This window comes from Fukomys damarensis, unplaced genomic scaffold (assembly GCF_012274545.1).
Source record: "Fukomys damarensis isolate Sample0158 unplaced genomic scaffold, DMR_v1.0_HiC HiC_scaffold_5, whole genome shotgun sequence".
Taxonomy (NCBI): Eukaryota; Metazoa; Chordata; class Mammalia; order Rodentia; family Bathyergidae; genus Fukomys; species Fukomys damarensis.
The window spans coordinates 25,038,952-25,062,302 of NW_022900917.1; the positions used below are offsets into that span (position 1 = coordinate 25,038,952).

The 23,351-nt window shown below is 33.0% G+C and overlaps 2 long non-coding RNA genes across 2 annotated transcripts in view; both read left to right on the forward strand.

The window, feature by feature from the left end:
* LOC104849207 overlaps positions 1-5,178 on the forward strand; it is a 336,781-nt gene extending 331,603 nt beyond the window's left edge. Inside the window, exon 7 of the long non-coding RNA XR_776671.2 lies at positions 4,979-5,178. This is a non-coding gene — a long non-coding RNA (uncharacterized LOC104849207). The remainder of the gene's footprint in view (positions 1-4,978) is intronic.
* Positions 5,179-22,611: 17,433 nt separating this feature from the next.
* Positions 22,612-23,351, forward strand: part of LOC104849208 — a 34,094-nt gene continuing 33,354 nt past the window's right edge. Inside the window, exon 1 of the long non-coding RNA XR_004515816.1 lies at positions 22,612-22,743. This is a non-coding gene — a long non-coding RNA (uncharacterized LOC104849208). The remainder of the gene's footprint in view (positions 22,744-23,351) is intronic.

Consider the following 23,351-nt stretch of genomic DNA (forward strand, 5'->3'; position numbering starts at 1 on the left):
CCCCATTTACAAACACTTTATTTCCATTTTTTCAATTTCTCATATTTTTTCCTCTCCCTTATTACCTTTCCCCCACCCTTCCCACTTTCCCTACACCTTTAGCCATTTACTTCCTATTTCAAAGAAGGGAGGGTGGGGACAAGGGGAAAAAATGAGAATCAAGACCTGGCATGTAAAGGTACACGATCCCAGTAATGAATGTAACTGTACTGTCTACCTAGAATGTACTAATCAATTAAATTAAAAAAATCCTTAATTCTGAAGATGAAAATGGTCCCTGAACATATTTAAATTGCTTCTTGCTCTTGTAGGCTTATCTTATTCTTTTTTTTTTCATTTAGAGAATACTTTATTAGTTTCTGTAATCAAACCTACATAAGTATGACCTTCCTTACATATTTAATACAGTGAGTTATGCCTGTAGAAATGGAAAAAAAATTAACATTTCTAGACCATTAAATTGGGATAACTTTTTCCAAAGTAGACCGCACAGTTAAAGTTTCCAAAAATTCAAATTATATATATGTATGTGTGTGTGTATATATATATATTTATATTTTATATAAAAAGACCAATAATAGCAATATGTTATACATCAATAGCAGAAACACCTTTTCCAGGTTCTGCAGTCATCTGAACAAAATTATAGACATTCAGCACATTCCATTAAAAAAACAAAAACAAAAAAACAAAGAAAAGAATAATACTCAAAAAACAGCAAAGTTCTGTTGCTGTAGTGGTACCTGGCACATTTTTTTTTTTTTAGCATCTTAATCATCATCTGGAAAGAGAACATTGTAGAGTAATATCATTAAAAATAGCTCTGATAAAGCACAGTCACTACTATGTATCATAAAGCAGGTAGAAGATATTTTACATGCACAGAGGTATGATACAGTACAATCCTACATCAATAATACTGGAATCAGTTTTGCTTTGAAATTTGCTTTGTCTGCAAATAAGATTGCTACCCCTGCTTTTTGCTGGGCTCCTGTCACATGGAGAATTGTTTTCCATCCTTTCAATTTCAGTATATGGGCTTCTTTTTGCACTAGGTGTGTTTCTTGTATACAACATATTGTTGGATTTTGCTTCTTATTCCATTTTGCCAGTCTATTTCTCTTGATTGGTGAATTGAGGCCATTGATGTTGATTTTTATAACTTGTATGTACTGATTTATTATTGTCCTGTTATTGGCCTTTTCTTGACTCTTTTTACTTTTTCACCTTCTTTTAGTTTCTTGCCTTGCCTATTTGATTTGCTCTGTTGGGCCTCATGGTTTTGTTGCCTTCATTGTCTTTTTCTAGGATATTGTTTAGAATTGCTTGTAGTGCTGGTTTGGTATTCATGTAGTTTCTCAGGTGTTCTTTGTAGTGGAAGTATCTTATTTCCCCATCCAAGAATTCTCCAACTTTCTGAATGGTTGAACTCTGCACTCTTCTACTACAGGTTTCCCATGCCCTTTCTTTAAAGATTTTCAAAGTTGGGAACTCAGAAAAATACCCTATATGACCACCTCTGCCTCTGCAGATTGGGTCCAAAGACTGGCACAATCAGGAGGTCTGAGAGTGTGTGGGGTGAGGGGGTTAGGGGAGTTATGGGAGTTCCCAGGCTACCTTCCTGGCGCTGGAGAGATGGTGGCTTGGGGCGGGGCGTGAATGTCTTAATTTAAAAATTTAAAGCAAAAGTAGATTTTAAAATTAATTTCAATTCAGTACAATAATAAACATTTGATGAAATTATGATGCAATTACATAGATATAAATAAACTCATATTTTCGCATTCATTCTCCTTAGTAATAAGCCATTGAAATTTTTCAACCAAATAACATGCACAATTACTTGTAAAGAGCAGTTCTCCAACTTTTACTACTTCGTGTTTTTCCAAACCAATCATTGAAGTAAAATTTAAAAATACCTCAATTATTATTACATTACACATTTATTTAATGGAATCAAATGATATCTATGATGTGTGAACAGAAAAATCTAGCAGGTGACATAGTTACAATTATTCTATTAGCATGGTGCCATGAAAAGGTGTTTTTCAAAGTGCATTGGTCTTGAAATTGTGGTATGTCTAGTAAGTATTTCGTGTAGTAAATATATCATAAAATATACTGAATAAATATTTTAAAATGTGGAATATCTGAGTATTTAACTGTGAGGAAAAGGAAGGTAAAATTTACTTATATGTAATTGGCAAAAAAACTCAAAATTTGCAAATACAATCTGTTAGAAAGGCTATGCAGAAAACTGTCATCCTTATTAATTTCTGCTATCAGTTTCAAACATTATACCATTAATGGACAGTTTGGAAATACATAATTATATTACCTATACATTTTTATTTTTACTCATCTATTTTAGGAATCTACTCTGATACTCCTCTGTAATACATGGAATATATATATATATATATATATATAGGAATATATATATATGGAATATATATATATATATGGAATATTGGAAACAGTCTAAATAATTATCATAAGAGGCTTACTGAGTAATCTTCATAATATCCCCCAAAATTGTTGGCATGTAGCTGAAGAAGAGAAAAATAAGAGGGGAATAGGAAGAGGAGAAAGGCAAAGAGAAACAAAAGTGAAAAAAGAGGAAATGGAACAGTTTATAGCAATAGATTTGTGTTTAGTAGAAGAAAAAAGAGGATACTAGCATGCAACTGTAATGTAAGAAAGAAATCTCTATGTCTGTCACTTATTAATCTTTTCCTATGTTTTACTTGATAAGTCAATTGGAAAGCAAATATCAATCAGAAATAATTGAAATAATTCCCTTTAGAGGAAATGGAATGTTATGAAGAAAACCTTAAAGCAAAATAATCAGAAGCAGAAATTTATTTGTGAATTGGTAATATTTTCACACAGAGAGAAATGTTCAGTAGTATTCTAACTATATTATTAATCTTTTCCTATGTTTTACTTGATAAGTCAATTGGAAAGCAAATATCAATCAGAAATAATTGAAATAATTCCCTTTAGAGGAAATGGAATGTTATGAAGAAAACCTTAAAGCAAAATAATCAGAAGCAGAAATTTATTTGTGAATTGGTAATATTTTCACACAGAGAGAAATGTTCAGTAGTATTCTAACTATATATATACGTAGGCACATTTTGAAGTTAAAAAGAAATACAAAGAAATATCAACTTATAATTAGTTGATGTGTTTTCATAGAACTTGGTTTTGTAATTTTAAAACAATTTTGTGTTCATTTAGAAGATAAATAAAATCAATATCCTAATAATGTAAAAACAGATTTTTTTCCTTACACAGAGAAAATATTTTTAAAATTTGGCAGTACATGTATAAGAATGAAATTCCTTAATTATAACTTTTTTCAAATTATTCTCAAACCAAGAAGATAACATGGTCAAAACATAATAATAGTTAATTCAAGTGAAATGTAGATGTTTTACATTGTTCTATTATTTTCATTTTCTGTGTATTTGAAAATGTAACAGGATACTTGGAAAAATAAAATGCAAGTAACATCTAAACATAATTTTCCTGATTTAAGCATATCCTAACATGACAAAAAAAAATGGCATAAACTGGGTATCATAGGTAAACAAGGTTTTAAAGTAATAAAATGTTCTGAATAAATTATGTGTCATTTTGAAAATAAGATTGTAGATATATGTTTTAAGAACTTATCACAGCAAGATGTTGAAAAATTGTATGTAATTATAACAAGAGAGAGAGAGAGAGAGTTAAAATAAGCCAGGCTTTTCTACACATACCCAGGTAAATCCATATAATTTGAATAATGTAATTTTGCTTGGATCCTCAAATGAGTTACAATGTGCTATTTTTCCTATAAATAGGAATACTCTTCGTTTGATATCTTATTTTTTAATTTTGAAGAATACTCTGTATGATATTAATGCTGTATCTCCATAAATATCTAATTGAACATAATTTACTCTCTTCTAACTTTTGTAAATTAACAATAACTGAGTCCTCATATTGAATATAGTAATATAAATAAAACTTTTAATGTATATTTAATATTTAATATAATATATCTAATATTTAATATATTTAATTTATATTATGTCCCACTATATAATACTCATGAAAGGTTCAGTAAATTTGTCTATTTTTAAAAATTTTATAACATTACCATAATCAAATTCTTATTTAACTGATGACTGCACTCAATGAGGGATTTCATGTTACATGAAAAATATTTGTGAGTCTTGAAATGTTATACTGCATTGTTCCTTTTTGATGCCTGTTAAATACAATAGATAAATTTCCATTGGTTTCTCACATTTGTGCATCTTGTAAGTAAGTAATGAAGTGTAATTTTTCATAGACTATCTTTTCAATAAACTTGATATAGCAACCCACCTTACTAGATAGAGTAAAGTGTCTGTGGAACAGGAGCAGGTATGCTTTACTGAACAGTCAAATGAAGCTAATGTCTTCCTTCAGGGCAGGGGGGAAATAGCATTACTACCATCCACTGAAGCATTCTCATTCCCTGAGCTCACAGTCCTGTACTGAAGCCACTTCAAGTGCAGTCTGGCTTCTGAGTGTATTCACAGAGCCCCAGGAGAACTCGGTTACTGCAAATACTATGCAAAATGGCTTTTCATGATATTTGCTGTACACTCTGTAATACTGTCTTTCTTTCTAACTTGTTAACTTGTAGTTAGGGAAAAATCTCAGATCTCTCATAATTCTGCATCATCTTCCAAATGTTAATTTATGGAATTAAAAAATAATAAAATCTATAAAAGAAAGCTAAAACCCAAACACATGCAGTTGAATATATATATATATATATAGTTCAAGCATTGGAATTTTGTAATGTATACTTCTAGAAATAATTTATGTTCAAAAACCTTCTCCAAGTTAACATTTTTCTAATGATTTGGATCATTTAAATTCAAGTTTTGTCAATTTAACAACTTTTAAAATAATTGAATATTGTATTTCTGTTTAGGTCACCAAAGAATTGAGATAGTAGGGACTGAACTCAGACCATCTGGCTCTAGATTCAACAACTTCACCTCCAAACCATTATACTTAAACATGATTGAAAACTCCACCAATTCAGCATGGAAAGCCTTAAGTACACTGAGCAAAATGAAATGAAAAATAAAGCAATAGTAACTTACCAGTTTTTATTTGGTAACTCTATACAGCAACACGTTTAGATATACCTTATTCATGATAAAATCTGCGGGATATTTCATTGCATGTACAAACCATAAATAAAATAATATCATTCTTCTATTGCTGGGAGCATATTTTGTGCAATCTACACCTGTCAGTAAACTGCTTGGTCAACAAGTCTGAATACTTAAAGCTTTGGTACACATCGATAAATTATCATTCCTTCCAAATTACCAATTTATACATAACAAGCAGTAGCAAGAATCTCTCTTAACCACCCTCAGCTAAATTATCAAGAATGGGCATCATTAAACTTCAATTTTCGTTCATATGACTTGTGAATAATTACTTCCAAAGGTTTAAATTTATATTTTAAGAAATATGAAGTTTATTAATTATCCATAGCTGTGTAACAATAGATCACCACACTTAGCAGCTTAAAACATTCATTATCTCAGTCTGTGGAAATAGGTAGAGGAAAACAAGTGTAGGTGAGCTGGGAGCTTCTGATCAGTGCCTGGTCTCCACTGCCATTGTGGGCCGCATTCGCATAAGGTTCCACTAGGGCAGGATCTGCTCTGAAGCTCACCGTGGCTCCTGGCAACTCTGTTTCTGGTCACACCAGTGTCTCCGTAGCCTGCTGATGTCCTCATGACATGGCAGCTGGTGATAAATGAGAGGGAAAGTGAGAATTAGAGCAAAGGATAGGGATGAAGCCACGGCCATCATTTTATCATTTATCATTTTATTAATCATTTTAGGCATTTTCTACTTGTCTGACTAGTCACTAGTTCCATCCCACCCTCCGGGGAAGAAGAATGTGCAGGGAAGCGTATCATCAGGGCCCTCCCGGAAGCTTTGTATCATCATCTGACAGAAGCGGAGTAACTTTGTAATGTGCTCGGCTTTGTGAGGTGTGTCCATATAGACTCTTTCAGAATGCTCACACTTTCAGTTGAATTTTTTATGTTTTCTGAGTTTATTGTCATATTCAGGCCTTTCTTTTTCTTAAAATATTTAAAAATGAAAAACCAGATAGCTCACATTTTAATGAGCTTCTATATTTATAGACTTTATCTACTTGAACAATTTGCATAATATATAGAATAGAGTAGGATACCGTTGTTTTTATAGCTGATCGCCTCAAAGGTATTTATTCATTCTATTTTCTTTGCTCTGGTTTTAAATGCATACTGACAGGTTTTCACACCTCATTATATTAAAATCAAGTTGCTCCTTGTTTTTCTGTAATTGCTTAATACTACAAAATATTTTAAAAATGAAAAGCACATTTGTTGTTTTCATAGTGGTTTGAAAAGACCATTTAATTCAACATGTCACTAAGTGATTATTATATGACTCAGAAAGGGAAATATATATTGTTTATGCCACCATGCTGCATATACTTTGAAATCTTTTTAAAAATTTTTATGAGTACATGTCTGTCACACACAATGATTGCATTCATTATAGGGAATTGCATCTGTGCATAATGTATCTTAATACTTATTTTTTGCGCATTCCTTTCCCTTCCCTTCCCTTCAACCCTCTTTCTCTCATTTACAAAAACTTTGCTTCAATTTTTTTCTTCTATTCTCCCTTTTAAAAAAAATTCTTTCCCTTCTTTTCCTTCCCCTTTATAAAAATTTTTATGAGTACATGTCTGTCATACATAATGATTGCATTCATTATAGGGAATTGTATCTGTGAATAATATATCTTAATACTTATTTTTTGCCCATTCCTTTCCCTTCCCTTCCCTTCAACCCTCTTTCTCTCATTTACAAAAACTTTGTTTCAATTTTTTTCTTCTATTCTCCCTTTTAAAAAAAATTCTTTCCCTTCTTTTCCTTCCCCTTTTATCCTCCCTTGGTTCCCTTCCCCTTTGAATATATTCTTCCTAATTCCCAATACCTATCTTCCATTTTGCTCCTTATTTACCTTTTGGGTTTCTCACACAAGAGAAACAATGAAATATTTAAACTTAACGTGTCTCGTTTATTTCATTTAAAATTATTGTCTCAAAGTGCAGATATTTACCTAAAATGACTCAAATTTATCCCTTTTCCCTAAGTTTATCCTTCTTTATGGCAGACTAATGCTCCAGTGTGTTTAAAAAGCACAATTTCCTCTATGAACTCATCTCTTGATGGGAATATGTGCTGTTTTCAAGATTTTGCTATCGTACATTGTGCTGTTACGAGCACAGGTATGCATAAATCACTATGATACGATGCTTTGAACTCTTTCAAGAAGAAGCCTAGAAGGGGATTACTTGGGTCAAGTGGAAACTAGTTTTAATTTTTAAAAGATTTTATTGTACATATGTGATATATACATCACATTTATCATAGGGATTTTGTACTTGTACATAATATAACTTTATTCTTCTTCCTTCCCCAGTACGCTTCCCTTTCTTCAGTTCCTTTTCCCCACCTTATTTATAAAAGCTTTTTTCCTTTCTTTCCTTCTACTGTTTTTTCCTTTCCTCCCTTTGTCTTTCCCCCTTCCCCTTTTCCCCTTCCTATTTGAACAGTTTCTTTGTATTTCCTGATATCTATTATACACTTCAGGCCTCATTTACCTTTTTGGTTTATCACACCCAATGGACAATGGAGTATTTACACATGTGTGTTTGATTTATTCCACTTAATAATACGGTCTTAAGGTTCATCCATTTACCTTGAAATGGCACAAGTTTATCCTTTTTTATGGCACAGTAGTACTTCATTGTATTAAAAATTAGCCCTAACTAATCCATTCATCCATTGATGGGCATTTGGGCTGTTTCCAAGATTTAGCTGTTAGAAATTGTGATGCTTTAAACATGGGCGTGCATATATCACTGAGACATGATGCTTTTAATTCTTTTGGAATGATACCAGGAAGGGAATACCTGGGTCAAATGGAACCTCTAGTTTTAATTTTTTAAGGCACCTCCCCACTGATTTTCATAGAGGTTGTACCTATTTACAACCATGGAGAAAGTTTCCTTTCTCCCCATAGCCTTGCCAGCATGGATCAAAGATCTAAATATTAAAACAGAAACACTTAATCTGCTGGAAGATAGAATAGGTAGAACTCTTGACAGCATAGTTGTAAGCAAAGATTTATAAGCAAAATCCTGAATGCACAGAAAATACTACAAAGAATCAACAACAGGAATCAAATCAGATTAAAAGCTTTTGCACAGAAAATGAAACAACAGAGTGAAAAGACATTGCACAGAATGGGAAAAAATTTACCAGCTACTCCTCAACAAAGGACTAATATCTAGAATATATAAAGAACTAAAAAAAAAATCAGATCCCCAAAATGTAAAATCCCAACCCAAAAATGGGCATCTGAGAGGAGTAGGCTTCTTAGATAAAGAAGTAAAAGTAGCAAATAAATATATGAAAAAATGGTCACCATCAGTGTTTATTTGAGAGATGCATATTAAGCACTCACCAGTTTAACTCAAGTACATTGGGCAGCACATTTGTTTACACACTAACTATTGAGAACATCACTTGGGCAGTTGTCATTTCATCCAGTCAGTTCTTGTATTGAATAAGTTAGAAAAATTTTTGTTTTTATATTCTGTTAGCTTATAAAAATTAATAAAAAGAATATGAGAAAATGAAAAAAATAATGAAAACAAAATCTTTGTAGATTGGGAGGGAGGTAGAAGTTGAAGGGAGGGCAGGGGAATGGAGAAAAAATAAGAACCAAGATTGATTATTAAAGGTATAAATTTCCAACAATGACTGTCATTGTGTTGTATGCATTAAATGTACCAATAAAATAAAAGTTAAAATATGATTTTTGATCATCCTGTGATTAAATAATTGGACTGGCAAATGACTGGGTCAAATGGAACCTCTAGTTTTAATTTTTTAAGGCACCTCCCCACTGATTTTCATAGAGGTTGTACCTATTTACAACCATGGAGAAAGTTTCCTTTCTCCCCATAGCCTTGCCAGCATGGATCAAAGATCTAAATATTAAAACAGAAACACTTAATCTGCTGGAAGATAGAATAGGTAGAACTCTTGACAGCATAGTTGTAAGCAAAGATTTATAAGCAAAATCCTGAATGCACAGAAAATACTACAAAGAATCAACAACAGGAATCAAATCAGATTAAAAGCTTTTGCACAGAAAATGAAACAACAGAGTGAAAAGACATTGCACAGAATGGGAAAAAATTTACCAGCTACTCCTCAACAAAGGACTAATATCTAGAATATATAAAGAACTAAAAAAAAAATCAGATCCCCAAAATGTAAAATCCCAACCCAAAAATGGGCATCTGAGAGGAGTAGGCTTCTTAGATAAAGAAGTAAAAGTAGCAAATAAATATATGAAAAAATGGTCACCATCAGTGTTTATTTGAGAGATGCATATTAAGCACTCACCAGTTTAACTCAAGTACATTGGGCAGCACATTTGTTTACACACTAACTATTGAGAACATCACTTGGGCAGTTGTCATTTCATCCAGTCAGTTCTTGTATTGAATAAGTTAGAAAAATTTTTGTTTTTGTATTCTGTTAGCTTATAAAAATTAATAAAAAGAATATGAGAAAATGAAAAAAATAATGAAAACAAAATCTTTGTAGATTGGGAGGGAGGTAGAAGTTGAAGGGAGGGCAGGGGAATGGAGAAAAAATAAGAACCAAGATTGATTATTGAAGGTATAAATTTCCAACAATGACTGTCATTGTGTTGTATGCATTAAATGTACCAATAAAATAAAAGTTAAAATATGATTTTTGATCATCCTGTGATTAAATAATTGGACTGGCAAATGCTCAAAACAACATTGAGACTCCATCTCACTCCAGAAAGAATGGGTGTCTTTAAAAATTTCACCAATACCATCAACTCTTAAGGAATTAATTACCAGACTGATATGACCATAACCTTTACTAAGTAAGAAGCGTTTTCAAACCATTCATCAATCACTCAATCTTTGCCACGATTGAGACATTTTATATTAAAAAAGCTAGGTCTTAATATTACAATTTCTCAGGTACAGATTCCTTCGTTTATTTCTTTAAGATTTAAGGTGGTCGGGGAGGTGAACTGTCAGGTGTGCTTGATAGACCTCATTTATTATTTACATACTTATTAGAAAAGTAGCTTATATCCTTTAGTTCCTCAAAACTTTCTTCTGTACAACCTCTTTTCTACCTAGAAATCACCACTCAGTGAAGCCTTTCTTGCCTCTAGGAGCATATTGGACTAATGACAGCATAACTGTAGATGTAAACTCTTGGCGTGTCCTGATAAGGTTGCCTGTAGTCCCTCTATGAGTGGGGATGATCTCAGTACTTATTGTGACTTAGCCCACTGAGTGCTGCTATAGCAGAGTATGTGAGGCTGGATGATTTATGAGGAGCAGAAATTTTGTCCAAGACCTAAGATCTGCGAAGTCCGAGATCAGGGTACTGGCATCTGGCCAGTATTTTCTTGCTATGTCATTCAATGGAAGAAGATGGAAGCGGAAGGGAGCAGGGGGAATTAAAAAACTTTAATGTCAGCAATTTCATTCACGGGATTGGAACTGTCACTGACTGATTGCCTCCTAAAGGCCTCAAACCTTTAATGGTAATTAAAATCAACCTAAATTTTGGCAGGTAAATTCTTCAGATCATAATATACTATATTTTTCTCAGCTTCTTTTGGAAATATGAGACTGAAAGAAGTGTGCTTGATATTCAGTTAAGCTCGTATATCTGTGTTGTTTTCCTATTATTTTATTTGCTTTGCTTTTACATAGTACCTTGAATATGATAGACTATTAAAATATTTGTTAAAAAACTGAGTTATAATGTTCTAGTTAGTATTATATATTGTCTATGGCTGTTTTTCTATCCTAAGCACAGATGATGTTGGCCTCATGCCACACAATTTTGCTTAATCTGTGATCTATCTGAGCTAACAACTTTCTTAGAACTTAAAAGAGTTTATACTCTACGTGGAAAGAGACATTCATTGGCTTTTGTCTGACCCTTGAAAGGTTTTCTGATTGTAGACATCCCTTTCTCGGTATAATTATGCTAAGTTGCTAGAACATATACTATACAAATCACAAATGTAAGCTCCTTGACTCTTTCTTCACAATCCTCTCTAATAAAGTAAGGTTATAATACAAACCATGTTAATGCTTACAGGTTTTATGGGTAATAACCTTGGCTAATCACCTGAAATTTGCTAGCTATACAAACGAAGTCAAAGTTATCAAATCCATCATGGAGCAGTGTTATACTTTTTTGTCATGTGCACAATTTAGAATTTATACACAGAGTGGACATTCTGTGTAATAATTTAGAAAATACAGCTAAGTTACAAAATTTAAAATAAATATAATAATTTACTGTTTTTTCTAGATGTGTTTATATGCATACATCAATATATCATATACATATATACTTTTCACTTAACTATATGTAAATAAGTTTGTCAATCATATGCTATACACAGAAGTTAAGTAAATGCACTCTCTAAAACTCAAAATCAATAGCTTCATAAAACCAAATTGTAGCATATTTATTTTACTGATTCCTGAATTTTGACAATTGGAGGTCTTTGCAAATATCTGTTAAAAAAATCTTCCAAAGAAGACGCAAATGCTTAGCTCTTTGTAGACACACATGCATAATCACAATATTCATGATACATAATATAGTGCAATTCTTTCATTCTGGTGCTTGTATGTGTTGAAAACTATCTCCTTTCCCCAACACCACTGTTACAAAAGTCTTTTCACATTAATGTTAGAATGATGTTCTTATAATGCTATTTGTATAATTCTATCATTTTAATAGGCTTAAGAATTTTCAATAGCTGCTATTGCCAACTTGAATGTTTAAAAGATTAGAACATTATTTTATTCTTTACATTTTACTGCTTCTCAATAAGAATTTATTGATTTTTACTTGCAGGTTTAGCTCTACTCTACATTCCCAAAGAAAATCCTGGAGATTTTACGCTTGAACGTATGCATTCCTCAATAATGCTATTAAAATTCAGAGCCTTCTTCCAATGACAAAAATAAAAAAAAATAGATAATTTACAATGAAGCAAAATTTGAATCTCACTTAGGCATAAATTCAAACTTTTTCATTTAAAATATACATGATTTGTTTGATGTGAGCATTTCACAAAATAAGTGGTAGGAAACAATTTTGATAAGGAAAAGTTTACCTAAAGGAAATGTTTAATACTTTTTTAGATGTAAAAGCAGAAAATAAGGTACAGAAATAAACTCATATTTTATACTGCTTAGCAATGCAGTCTCTTTCTATGGAAAGCAGTAAATATTGATTATAGGTTAAAGGCAATTAAAATAATGGACCCGTAGCTGGCAGCCCTACCAGATAGTTCTTGGCACTGACAACATTTACCACATAAGCAATGACTGTCAAATTTAATGAGCAAACACGTTTTCCAGGAAAAAGCATTTAATATTCATTTGCCAAGCACAGGCTGTATTCAATTTGTGGGGTTAACACTTAAAAAAAAGTAAAGGCACAGTGAAGAAAATGTTGATTTTTAAATGATGAAAAAGAAAGACCTTAAAAATCCATTTAAAATTAAAACTTTCCACAGACTTCATAAAGCTGATAAAACAAAGCACATGAGGCAGTAGCAGAAGGCTCATTTATGCTGTGAAGGAGTATTATGCAGACCCTCCTTTCAGGCCACAGCAGTTTTGCCCATTTTGCAAAGACCAAGTGAGCAACAAATTCTTGTTTGAGGGACTTAAGATTTAATCATACGAATTGCTGTTTTTTTTCCTTCAGAAAACATCTTTTTTTTTTGCATTTAAATTATTGCATTTATGTAGCCCATCATCCCAGGGGTTCAAAAGCTAACCCTTCACTCAGAAACACCAGTTGAATGCTCTCAATAGGACATGGGGAGAGGGTCCATAATTTGGGAAAGGAGGGACTTGGCCTCAGCTCAGATCCGATTAGGATAAAATTCCTCTCATTACCACCTGGGAAATAAACGGCAGGTAATTAGAAAGGGAAATGCTCTAGGGTAGGCAGCTAGAAAAAGAAGCCACTGCCAGGCTCTGAGTACCTGCATAAAGATAATTACCATAGATTCTTGCTGGAATTTCACTGACTAAATACAGAAAAAATTCTTCTTTACATATGTGCTAAGAGTAACATCAGAATGGGAGGGAGTAAATTCTTTATAATTACAAGAAATACTATACCTGTAATGAAAAAAAATCACAGAATAAATAGAATTAAAAATAATAACTAAGACTGAATAATTCCATGAAGGAAAGGTTACATTTCTCATACTTTTGAGGTCAACAAAGAATGGGCTTCATTTTGACTCACTCCTGACATCCAATAAAGCAAATTCTGTTTGTTTTACTCCCATAATATCACCACAGTCTAGGTCCTTCCTTCCTGCTTTTATGTCTCTAGTGCAGGCCTTCATCATCTCTCATTCAGAGTTTTAATACATTTTTTAGTTGAATTTATCACCTGTACTTTTCAGTAATTCCATTGTATTCTCTCTACACTGTAGGTGGAAAAATATTGCTAAAACTTGCTGTCCTTGTAAGTAATACGCCAGGCTTAAGATTTATCTTTTTACCTTCAAGATTCACAAAAGTTGAAGGTGTGGCATCTAAAAGCTGCACAGTTTGGCTCTTGACTAACTTCTCAATCCTCATTCCCTCACCACACCCTACCTTACCTTCACCACCTAAACTGCACCTCTGTGAAGTCATCTGTATAACATCAAAGCCCCCAGATTTTTCTTCTCTGAACACTTGCCTATTCTGCTGTTTCTCATATCATCTACTTACCTCAAAATTTTGCCTGGACATCTCTATTTTGCGCTAATGAATCACAAATTTCCTCTACTCTATGGCAGGCTTTTATAACAATTTTTTTAGGTTTCTTCTTTTTTCTTTTTATTGAGTGTATTGGTACATGAGTACTACTCGCCATAAAGAATGAGAAATTAGATTCATTCATAGGAAATGGATACATTTTGAGGATATACTCCTAAGTGAAATAAATGTCACACATGTGTAAATACTGAATAGTTTCTCTAGTGTGAAAACTATAATAGTGCATAGTTATAATTATAGATAATTAACAATGTGAAATGGGAAGAAAAGGGCTAAAGGTGAGGAAAGTGGGAAAGGTAGGGAAAAGGGATAAGGGAAAGAAAAAAATATGAGAAAGGGGAAAGAATGATGATGTTTTAGTATAGGTTTGCCATGTCCTTTAGAGTCTCATAACACTGTCCTGACTTAGCTTGCATAAATTTATTACCAGTACTCAGTGGTCTCCTTTGAGGTCAGAGATATAACTGAATGGTCAGAAATAGGAAAGGTACTGATTTCCAAAGACATTTTTAAAAAGTACATACAATGGGGAATTTCTAAATGAAGGCAATGTCTGTCTTTATAAAATCCATGCCAACCATTGCTTTGGTGACTAACATAATGGTGGTAAATTTTAGGACTGGAAACTGTGAATTAAATGGGAAGATTTACTGGGTAATGTAAAATGAGAAGAATAACAAAAATTATCAAATTGCAAAGTAAAGAATGAAATACGAGCTAAGAACTCCAAAATTTCCAGCTTTGGCAAAGTTTGATTTGCTTATATTTCCAAATTTGCATCATTTACCCAATTGCCTTCCACATGTCATGTTTAGGAAAAGGGTTATTTTCTTTATTAACCATTGTAATAGAAGAGGTCACCTGTCATTAATGCCTTTTAAATGATGATTTTCTAAAGGCAACAAAGTTTTCATTAAGTATGTTTAACTTCAAATATCTAATAAATTAATACACGTACACTGTGGAAGTGAGAAATTTTTAATAGGAATTCTGCTTATCATAACTGATGAAAACACAAGGACAGAGGTATTACAAAACAGTAAATCTTGCCAAACTGTAATGGAGAAAGTTTAAAGAAAAATATTAAAAAGGTTTTAGCATTTCCCCCACAACTTTAGCCCTTTTCTTCCTATTTTACTTTATGAATTATGCAAGTTGGATCTTATTTGCACACCAGAGAAACTGTTCGGTATTTATACACGTGCATCTTACTTATTTCACTTAAGAGTATGGCCTCAATATGCATCCATTTGGGAAGAGTAGGGGAATGGAAATAAGGGAAAAGAAAAAATATGAGAAAAGGAAAAAATGGAAACAAAGTCTTTGTAATTAGGAGAGTGTCAAGGGAGTGAAGGGAGGGCAGGGGTATGGGGATAAATGAGAGCCGAGACCTCTCATGTAAAGGTACAAGATCCCAATGATGAATGTAACTGCTATGTACACTTAAAAAGTACCAATAAATTCAATGAAAAAAATAAACTAGGAGATTTAGCTGTCAACATATTTAATATGTAGTATGAATAAAGTGATTTTATTTAAAGAATGATTTTAGCATGAATTTTAGGGCTCTCAGTGGCCTCATGTTGGTCCAAGGTGTTCCACAATTTGGTACATCCTGGCATCCTAGTTTTGTTTCTATTACTGTACATAATTTTTTCAGCAACAGCTATTCCCTCTCTTATAAATGGAGTTTTTGTCCTTCATCAGTACTTTTCTTACACCTGCAGAGAATGCTATCTCTAGGTCTATGTGTCTTCAAACTTACTTTATCTGTAGGCCAGTTTAAATTTTACCTCTTTCATAGGTCATTCTGAGGAGGGCTACAAGAAATAAAGATAGAAAGAAGACAAGGAAAATCATAAGTTTAAATTTGTACTTTTATGAAGACTGCACTGCACCTTCAGGACATAATCATAGTTACCCAAAGTTATCCATATCTGGACTCTCTAAGTTGCTTCCTGACCATTGTACCTAAATCACAAAGTTTTTGTAAATAGGGAAGGGAGGGGGGTTAAAGGGAGGGTAGGGTATGGGGAAAAAATGAGACCAAGACCTGTCATGTACAGGTGAAAGATCCCAATGATGAATGTAACCATATTGTATACCTAAAATGTACCAATAAACTCAATGAGGAAAATTTTTTTTAAAAAAGATACCATGTCCATAGATTAACTTAGTTGATAAGATAAAGGCAGCATCCTGACCTTAAAATGAAGAAACAGATTCAAAGGTTTCATATATTATTTTTAGGCAAAACATCTTAGATCATCCATTTTAAAGGATACCTCCAATAACATGCATAAACACACACCACACACACACACACACACACACACACACACACATCTCCAATGCCAGATAATAGGATGTCTCTCTCTAGAGGGTCTCTATCCTAGTTTTTCTAATATATAATTCTTTAATTATGCCTAACAAAATTTGTCTATGCTTCTCACTGATACACCCTGAAATTCTACTTTTATAACAAAAGTCAAGAACCTACTTGGCAAGCCATTTAGTCCCTATCTCTTCTGAGGGAACTCCTTGGGACCCTGTTCTGTGACCACCTGTTGGCCAATCATTATCAAAATGTCCTCCTACTTCTGAACTAGAGAAGCACTTATCTTTTCATTTAACATCCTGCATCAAATATAACTGAACACAAGTGACATTGTCTTTTATATTACCAGTAGACTGGGTTTAAAGTCAATTGTAAATAGTACAAGAATATTTTAATAAATCATTGGATCATATGTTACTTCCTGAGCTGATTCATAGATACAATACACACACACACACACACACACACACACTGTTAATATATGCATAATAGATTGGTTTAAAGATTCCCTTATTGCATCAATATACTGCCTTCAGACTCTGCCTATGTTACGATGCATAGAGCAAATATTCTGTCACTGGCCAATTTCAGTTGAAATATTTTTTCCTATTCCACTTTAGAATGATAAATCTTTACAATTGATATTGTATACAAAGTAGAACTGAGCAAACATGAATGGAGTCTTTTATGACTTGTAAATTGTGTAATTCCCAAACAACAGTTCAATTATACTTTCAGCAACACTAGTGTCTTCAGAATAAGTTTCATTTCTTCCAGTGATTCTGTGAAGGAAATCATTGCTTGATGTATTCACTCTGTGGAAATTCATGTAATTAGCTTATTCTTTTAAAGGAATTTCCCGAAAGCACTGAGCAGATCGTTATGCATAGAGCAGAAGCCTTCTTTCTCAATATTAGTTGATTTACTGGTGTGCTGAGTTAGGGTAAGTGCTGAATTGAAATACAAACAGGTCACTCACTTGTTCACTTGTGAGTCGTCACAATGGAAGGGATTTGGGTGTGAATAGTACTGAATAACTGAAATGTCCCCAAGACCCTTAGAACCTCTGTGAGTGCCACACCAAAGATCAGTGGCTCTTCTCCATTATGTGTCAAATGTCCCTGTTGGCTGTACTCCTGAGGAAGCTGAGAAATTAAAAGCCCTGAGATTTCTCTGAGGAATGAAGAACTGGCCAAAGTTGACATCTGGAGACCTTCTGATTTTTTTTCGTAGTCAGAAATCAATGAACTCTGAGCTACTCACAGAGAGTAGAAAGCATAAGAAGCAGAATGCCAGATGACTCCATCAGAATACTCATGAGGATTGGTGTTTAAGGCTTAGGCTAAATAAAGGTTGTATCTTATTTCTCAGGGCAAATGGTGAAGGGATTGCACTCAGAAAAAGTGGTGGGCAAGGGAAAGAACAGACTCTTTCCAGGGAAAAATGCGTGATTCATTACCTGCCAAGAAATAAAAAAAAGAGATCACAAATTAATAAAATATGGTTTGTCTGTGCCTGTTTTCACTTGGTCTTGTTTTATATTTAAATATCCTCTGTGGACTTCTTTTTTGTTTGCTTGCTTTTCTTTGCTATTTTAATGTCAAAAGGGTGATGTGGGTGGCTAGTATTTGGATCTAAGATCTTTAATTGTCACACCAACCACCTTAAGTGTGGTCAAGCCTGTGAAAATCTTACACAGTGACAAAGATGCGTCCTTACACAGGCATAGATACATACACATCAGTAACTGTATTTATTCTTTAAAAGCCACTATATGTCCGTTGCTTTACTTCAGTTTATTTTACTTGTTAACAACTTGCCAGTCAAAGGCACGGACTCATAGAAAATAGCACAAAATTAAAAGGTTACTGTGCCTCTGTGGCTTCCAGGGATGGAACTCAGGTCCTTGCGCTTGCGAGGCAGGTGGCGGAAATATGGCTATTTTTTTTAATGTTGTTTTTCAAAAAATATAAAATTTACGCAGAAAGGAACATGTCATCAAAACACAATTAAATTTGTTTTAACAAACCGTTTACCGAAATTTGTCTTGCAAAATAGCGGTCTTGTTATCTGAAGCAATGCTTCCTGGTCTAATGATTTAGAGAAACTACAAATGTTACATCTCCATTCTAACAACTAACACGGTACATTAGTAAATTATAGCCCACAAGAAGCCTTGTACTAAAGATAACTGTTTAATTTAGTAGTTTTTAAATTGATTACAGAACTATTTTATTTCACATAAAAATTATCACCTTTTTATTGAGCTAGTGATACTTGGAAAGTAGTTCAAGAAATGCCATTTTAGGGTCAGGGATTTAGCTCAGCTGTTCGGTAGTCTGCCTTGAAAACGCAAGGAACCGAGTTCAATCCCTGGTACCAAAAACAAACAAACAAACAAGAAATACCATTTTAATTTTTCCTGCATTGATTATCTAGTCATTTTTTGCTAAAATGAAATTTTACATATATTATCTCTCATATTCAAATATGTGACTAATTTTCATTATCTCGAGGGAAAGAATGTCTCACTTCCTTAACTGAGAGAGCCCTTTTTTACTTTTGTGTCATCTTTATATCCACTTATAACCACCACATGTCCCAATTTTTATGTATACTGTAACGACTGTTCTGTGACCATTCAGTTTACAATCTTTCCTTTTTATGCTAATGTACATTTTTACCCCTAACAAATGAAAGAAAACTTCTACTTACCTTTCAAAATCTACTAGACTCATTGTATCTTCCAGAAACCCATTCTGATTCTTCTGCTCAGATTTGCACCTAACCTGTTATTTTTATAGTATAACTAAGACAGGTAGAAGATACTTCATTGAAGCTTTATCTTTGGCTTTTTAATAGCATTTACTTCATCTGCTACATATCAGCGTAAGTCATCCACATTTTAGTTTATTCATTGGTCTTCACACAGTTGTCTCAAACTTAAAATTTGAAATGAAAATCATTTGTTTCTTCTCCTTCCCCTCCTCTCCTCTAGCGTTTCCAGTCTCAGTGAGAATGTTACCACAACCCAAGATATACAAGCCAAGCATCTGGAAATCCTGTTCCGCTCTTGCCTGTCCCTTCTCGTCATGAGTGAGATATTCCCTTAGGCTATCTCAGGCATAATCTTTGAGCAAAACTGCCAGAGCAGTATCCTAATTGTCTTCTCCCTTTGCTTCTTTTCTTTCTTCAATCCCCACTTAAATGGGAACCAGAGTAATCGTTTTAGAACACTCTCAATATATAGGCTGCACAAAGTCCAGATTCCTCACACAGCCTGCCTTGTCTCTCCAACATCACATCACAGTGCCATCTCAATCACTGCTGCGGTTGCACTGCAGCTTTGTTAACTTTGAATCATGATTTATTGTACCATGGGGCCTCTGAATATCTTATGACTTTTCTTAGAATACTCTTTTAATTTATACAAAACTTCTCCAAATTAGCTAAATTTCCTCATTAGCCTCAATGTGCCTGTTATACCAGAATGCATGACGTTTTCCAACACTTTGTCATTGACCTAGCTACAGAGGATGAGGAAGTAGAAATTATTTCTAATGTATGCTTTTCTTTAGGTTACTTTAGTTACTGGCCAGAAAGTGAAATATGACTAAAGTGCTAATTGTTTTTGTTTTGTTTTGTTTTATTGTACAGGGAATTTAACTTGGGTCCTTGTGAGGCAGGCACTAGAACCACCGAGCTGAATCCCTGGCCCTAAAGTGCTAATTGTTAATTGATATATTATTCTAATGTTCCATCATGATGATATCAAAAATTATTTCATTTTAATATTTTGATTTTGCAGAAGAGTATGTGTTCTTTTCTTTTGATAACTGCTCTAGTGTTATAACAGGAGCAAGACTAATTTCTGGATACAGAAGTTTTCTGTACACTGGTAGTATAAACTCAAATCTAAATTTATTGAAGAGAGTGGTCCAAGGACTTTATCCTTTCAAGAGAAACAGTTTCTCATGAAGTTCGGGCCAACATAGTGAATCATCTCTGTTGTGAAATAATGAATACTGAATTTTTGGAGGCATTTGGTTCTAAATCCCTCTTCATTTAGAATGGAGCTTTACTTCTGTTCTGCAATGGTCATTGACTTTGGAAGCTATTGTTATTTATTTGTGCTACATGGACTTTCCAAGAAAGTTCTAATATCAATCAGCATCCATTATTGTGGTTTTATGGCAATAAATTTGAAAATTCTAATAAAATGAAGAAATTTCCAGAAAAATAAATGATATAAAAATTTACATAGAAATGTGATTTCTACAATTATCAACTAAATAAAACTACTACAATAATATTTCTACAATGTTATTATCATTATTATTCAGAAAATACTCAAATTATTTCTCTCTCTCTCCCTCTCCTCCACATTTCTGTTTCAAGTTGTCATCAACATTAATTTAATACAATAACAAAATATAGCTTTTCTTGCCCAAAAATCATTAGGGAAATCTTAGACATCTATCCGACTGGTTTCAGAAATTCTGATTATCACTTAATACTGTTTGCTTTATTTACTTAAGAAAAATTGTTTCTTTTTTTTCTATTTAAAAAAAGAGGGGTGAAGCACATCAATGAGATTATTTTATCAATTTTAAAAACCATGTCTCAGTTGATTTTAAATCTGTTATTTATGAAACCAAGTAAATCATTTTACTGCTAACAGCAGTTTGAATGTTAGAATCAGCTATTTATGAACTGTTTACATTTTGAAGATGTTGAATCCTGTTCATTTTTTTCAATTTATATTTATGAAAATCAAAAGTGAATAAAGCAGCTCTGGAAGTTTTGCTTGTTTTACCTATGTAAACTGAAGGGATCTGACAATGAAAATATTTTCTCTAGACACAAGACTACTATTTTTATCCACAACAAGTGTCTGTTGAAGAGGTAAGTGGAAAGAAAAATGCACACTGGCGTGACTGCATTTAAGAATAAGTGTTCCTTTACTTCACACTGTGTCATTATTAATAATATGGCAATCAGCATGAATCCTTGGTTTAATCATTCACTGGACATTCAACTTTCTCAGGGTATTGCAAAATACTATTTAATACTCAAAATAACATTAAACATTTTGCTCAATTTAAATATTCTAGCAATGGAATTTCCATCTCTTATTAAATTAGATGAAATAAAATTACTGACCTTACTAGAATAATTCTCTACTGGTTCAAGAGAATTTCTCAATAACTAAACAATTCAAAACAGTAATACATTTTAAAGTATGTTTATTATTTCCAATAATCACTTCATTCTATTTTAAAAACATATCAGAATATATTTTCCTCAGGACCAATGACTAACTCTGAAATGCATCCATCTCTGAAATCAATCATCAGATCTCATGAGAGAATCAAGAACTTGATATAGCATCTAACATTTGTATAGGTCTTATACATGCTTAGCAATTTTATCCATGCCACCTTCTTTCGGACAGGTGTGATGAGAACTCTTATTTGAGGGATAAAGATATTAAGGTGAAGGATGTTGCAGTGATTTGTACCAGGTCTTTGCAGCTAATAGGTAATGCACCCAGTATCATGTGATTCTCACTATATTAAGCCATCTGTGTGTTTCTTGGTCCACACTTTCTCCTAGGCTCTCATTACTTATGATGGTTTAAAATGGCTTTTGAAGAGCAATACTTTCAGAAATCAACATTAATAACTCTTGGAATGCTACTTTCCCCCATTTTAGACTATAGCTTCTACATTTTAAGAAGTAATACTTAGGTTGTCCCAGTGTATAACAGGTCACTAACTGAAGGTTGAGAGTGAAGGTAAACTCACCGAGTGTTGAGCAGTGTCACTGTTGCATTCTGATGTTTCCACCCCCAACTCTAACCATGGTGTTTGAGGTATTACTGTGAAAATCAGACCACTGGCAACAGGCAATAGTTATACATCAATAGCTATCCATCAGAATGAAGATCTTTATAAATCTATTACCAATGCTTTAGGAATAATACTACATTGACTTTGTAAATAACAGTCAATTGCTATTTTGTTTTTTGATGACAATAACCTTAGAATGTCAACTAATATCATCCTAAATATAGTAGGTAGTGTACAATAATTTTCATTTTGATTTGTTTCAATAAAATGCAAACTTTCCCACTAATTTCTATTAGATATGTAATTATTCATCCACAAAAGGTTAAATTGCATAGCTATATTACATAGCTATTCACTCACAGGATTTCAACCCAAGGCCAGCTATCAAATATAAAACTGAAACAGGGCACTTATCTCCTTGGTGTGGACTGCAACTGTGACATAAATCCTGAAAGCCATGTCCTTATCCCCAGGTGAATGTGGCCCCTTCTTGTCATGGATTAATACAGAAGCTTGATGGATGCTGACTCCAGGTAAAATACAATTGCAGAATCATTGCCTCTCAAGTGTGTATTTTGATGGGAATCAAGGAATCAACTAAAAAAGTATAGCTTGCCTCCTTTATGATGGTATGAAAATTAAAAATTTATTAAAGGATTTGAAGAAGATATTTAATCTTTAAGGTCAAGCTAGACTACACACAAATGATGAAATAGTTTATGTTACTTCTTTGGTCAGACACATACTAATTTCAGCCACCATCTTGCCTTTACAGTCTCTCATAAGACCCATGAATTTAAAACTGGAAGCTGTCCCTTTCAGCACACTTGTGTCATCTTGACATTTGGAAAGAATCAATATCCATTTGAAAAAATGTATTTATTATTTGAACATATAACACAAGCACATGATATAAAATTAAAGATGAGAAAATATATAAATTTACCTTTTCTCCATATCTGATTGTAGGTTATCAAATTTAACCTTATGGAAATAATCACTATGAACAAATTTCGGAGGATTCTTCCTATTATTTGCATTCTTTAGCGTTAGCATATATATTCAAAATGCAATACAACTTTTAGAAATCCTTCACTAGTTAAAATTCCATGTTTCAGAAATTCTAATGCCCTACCTTTAT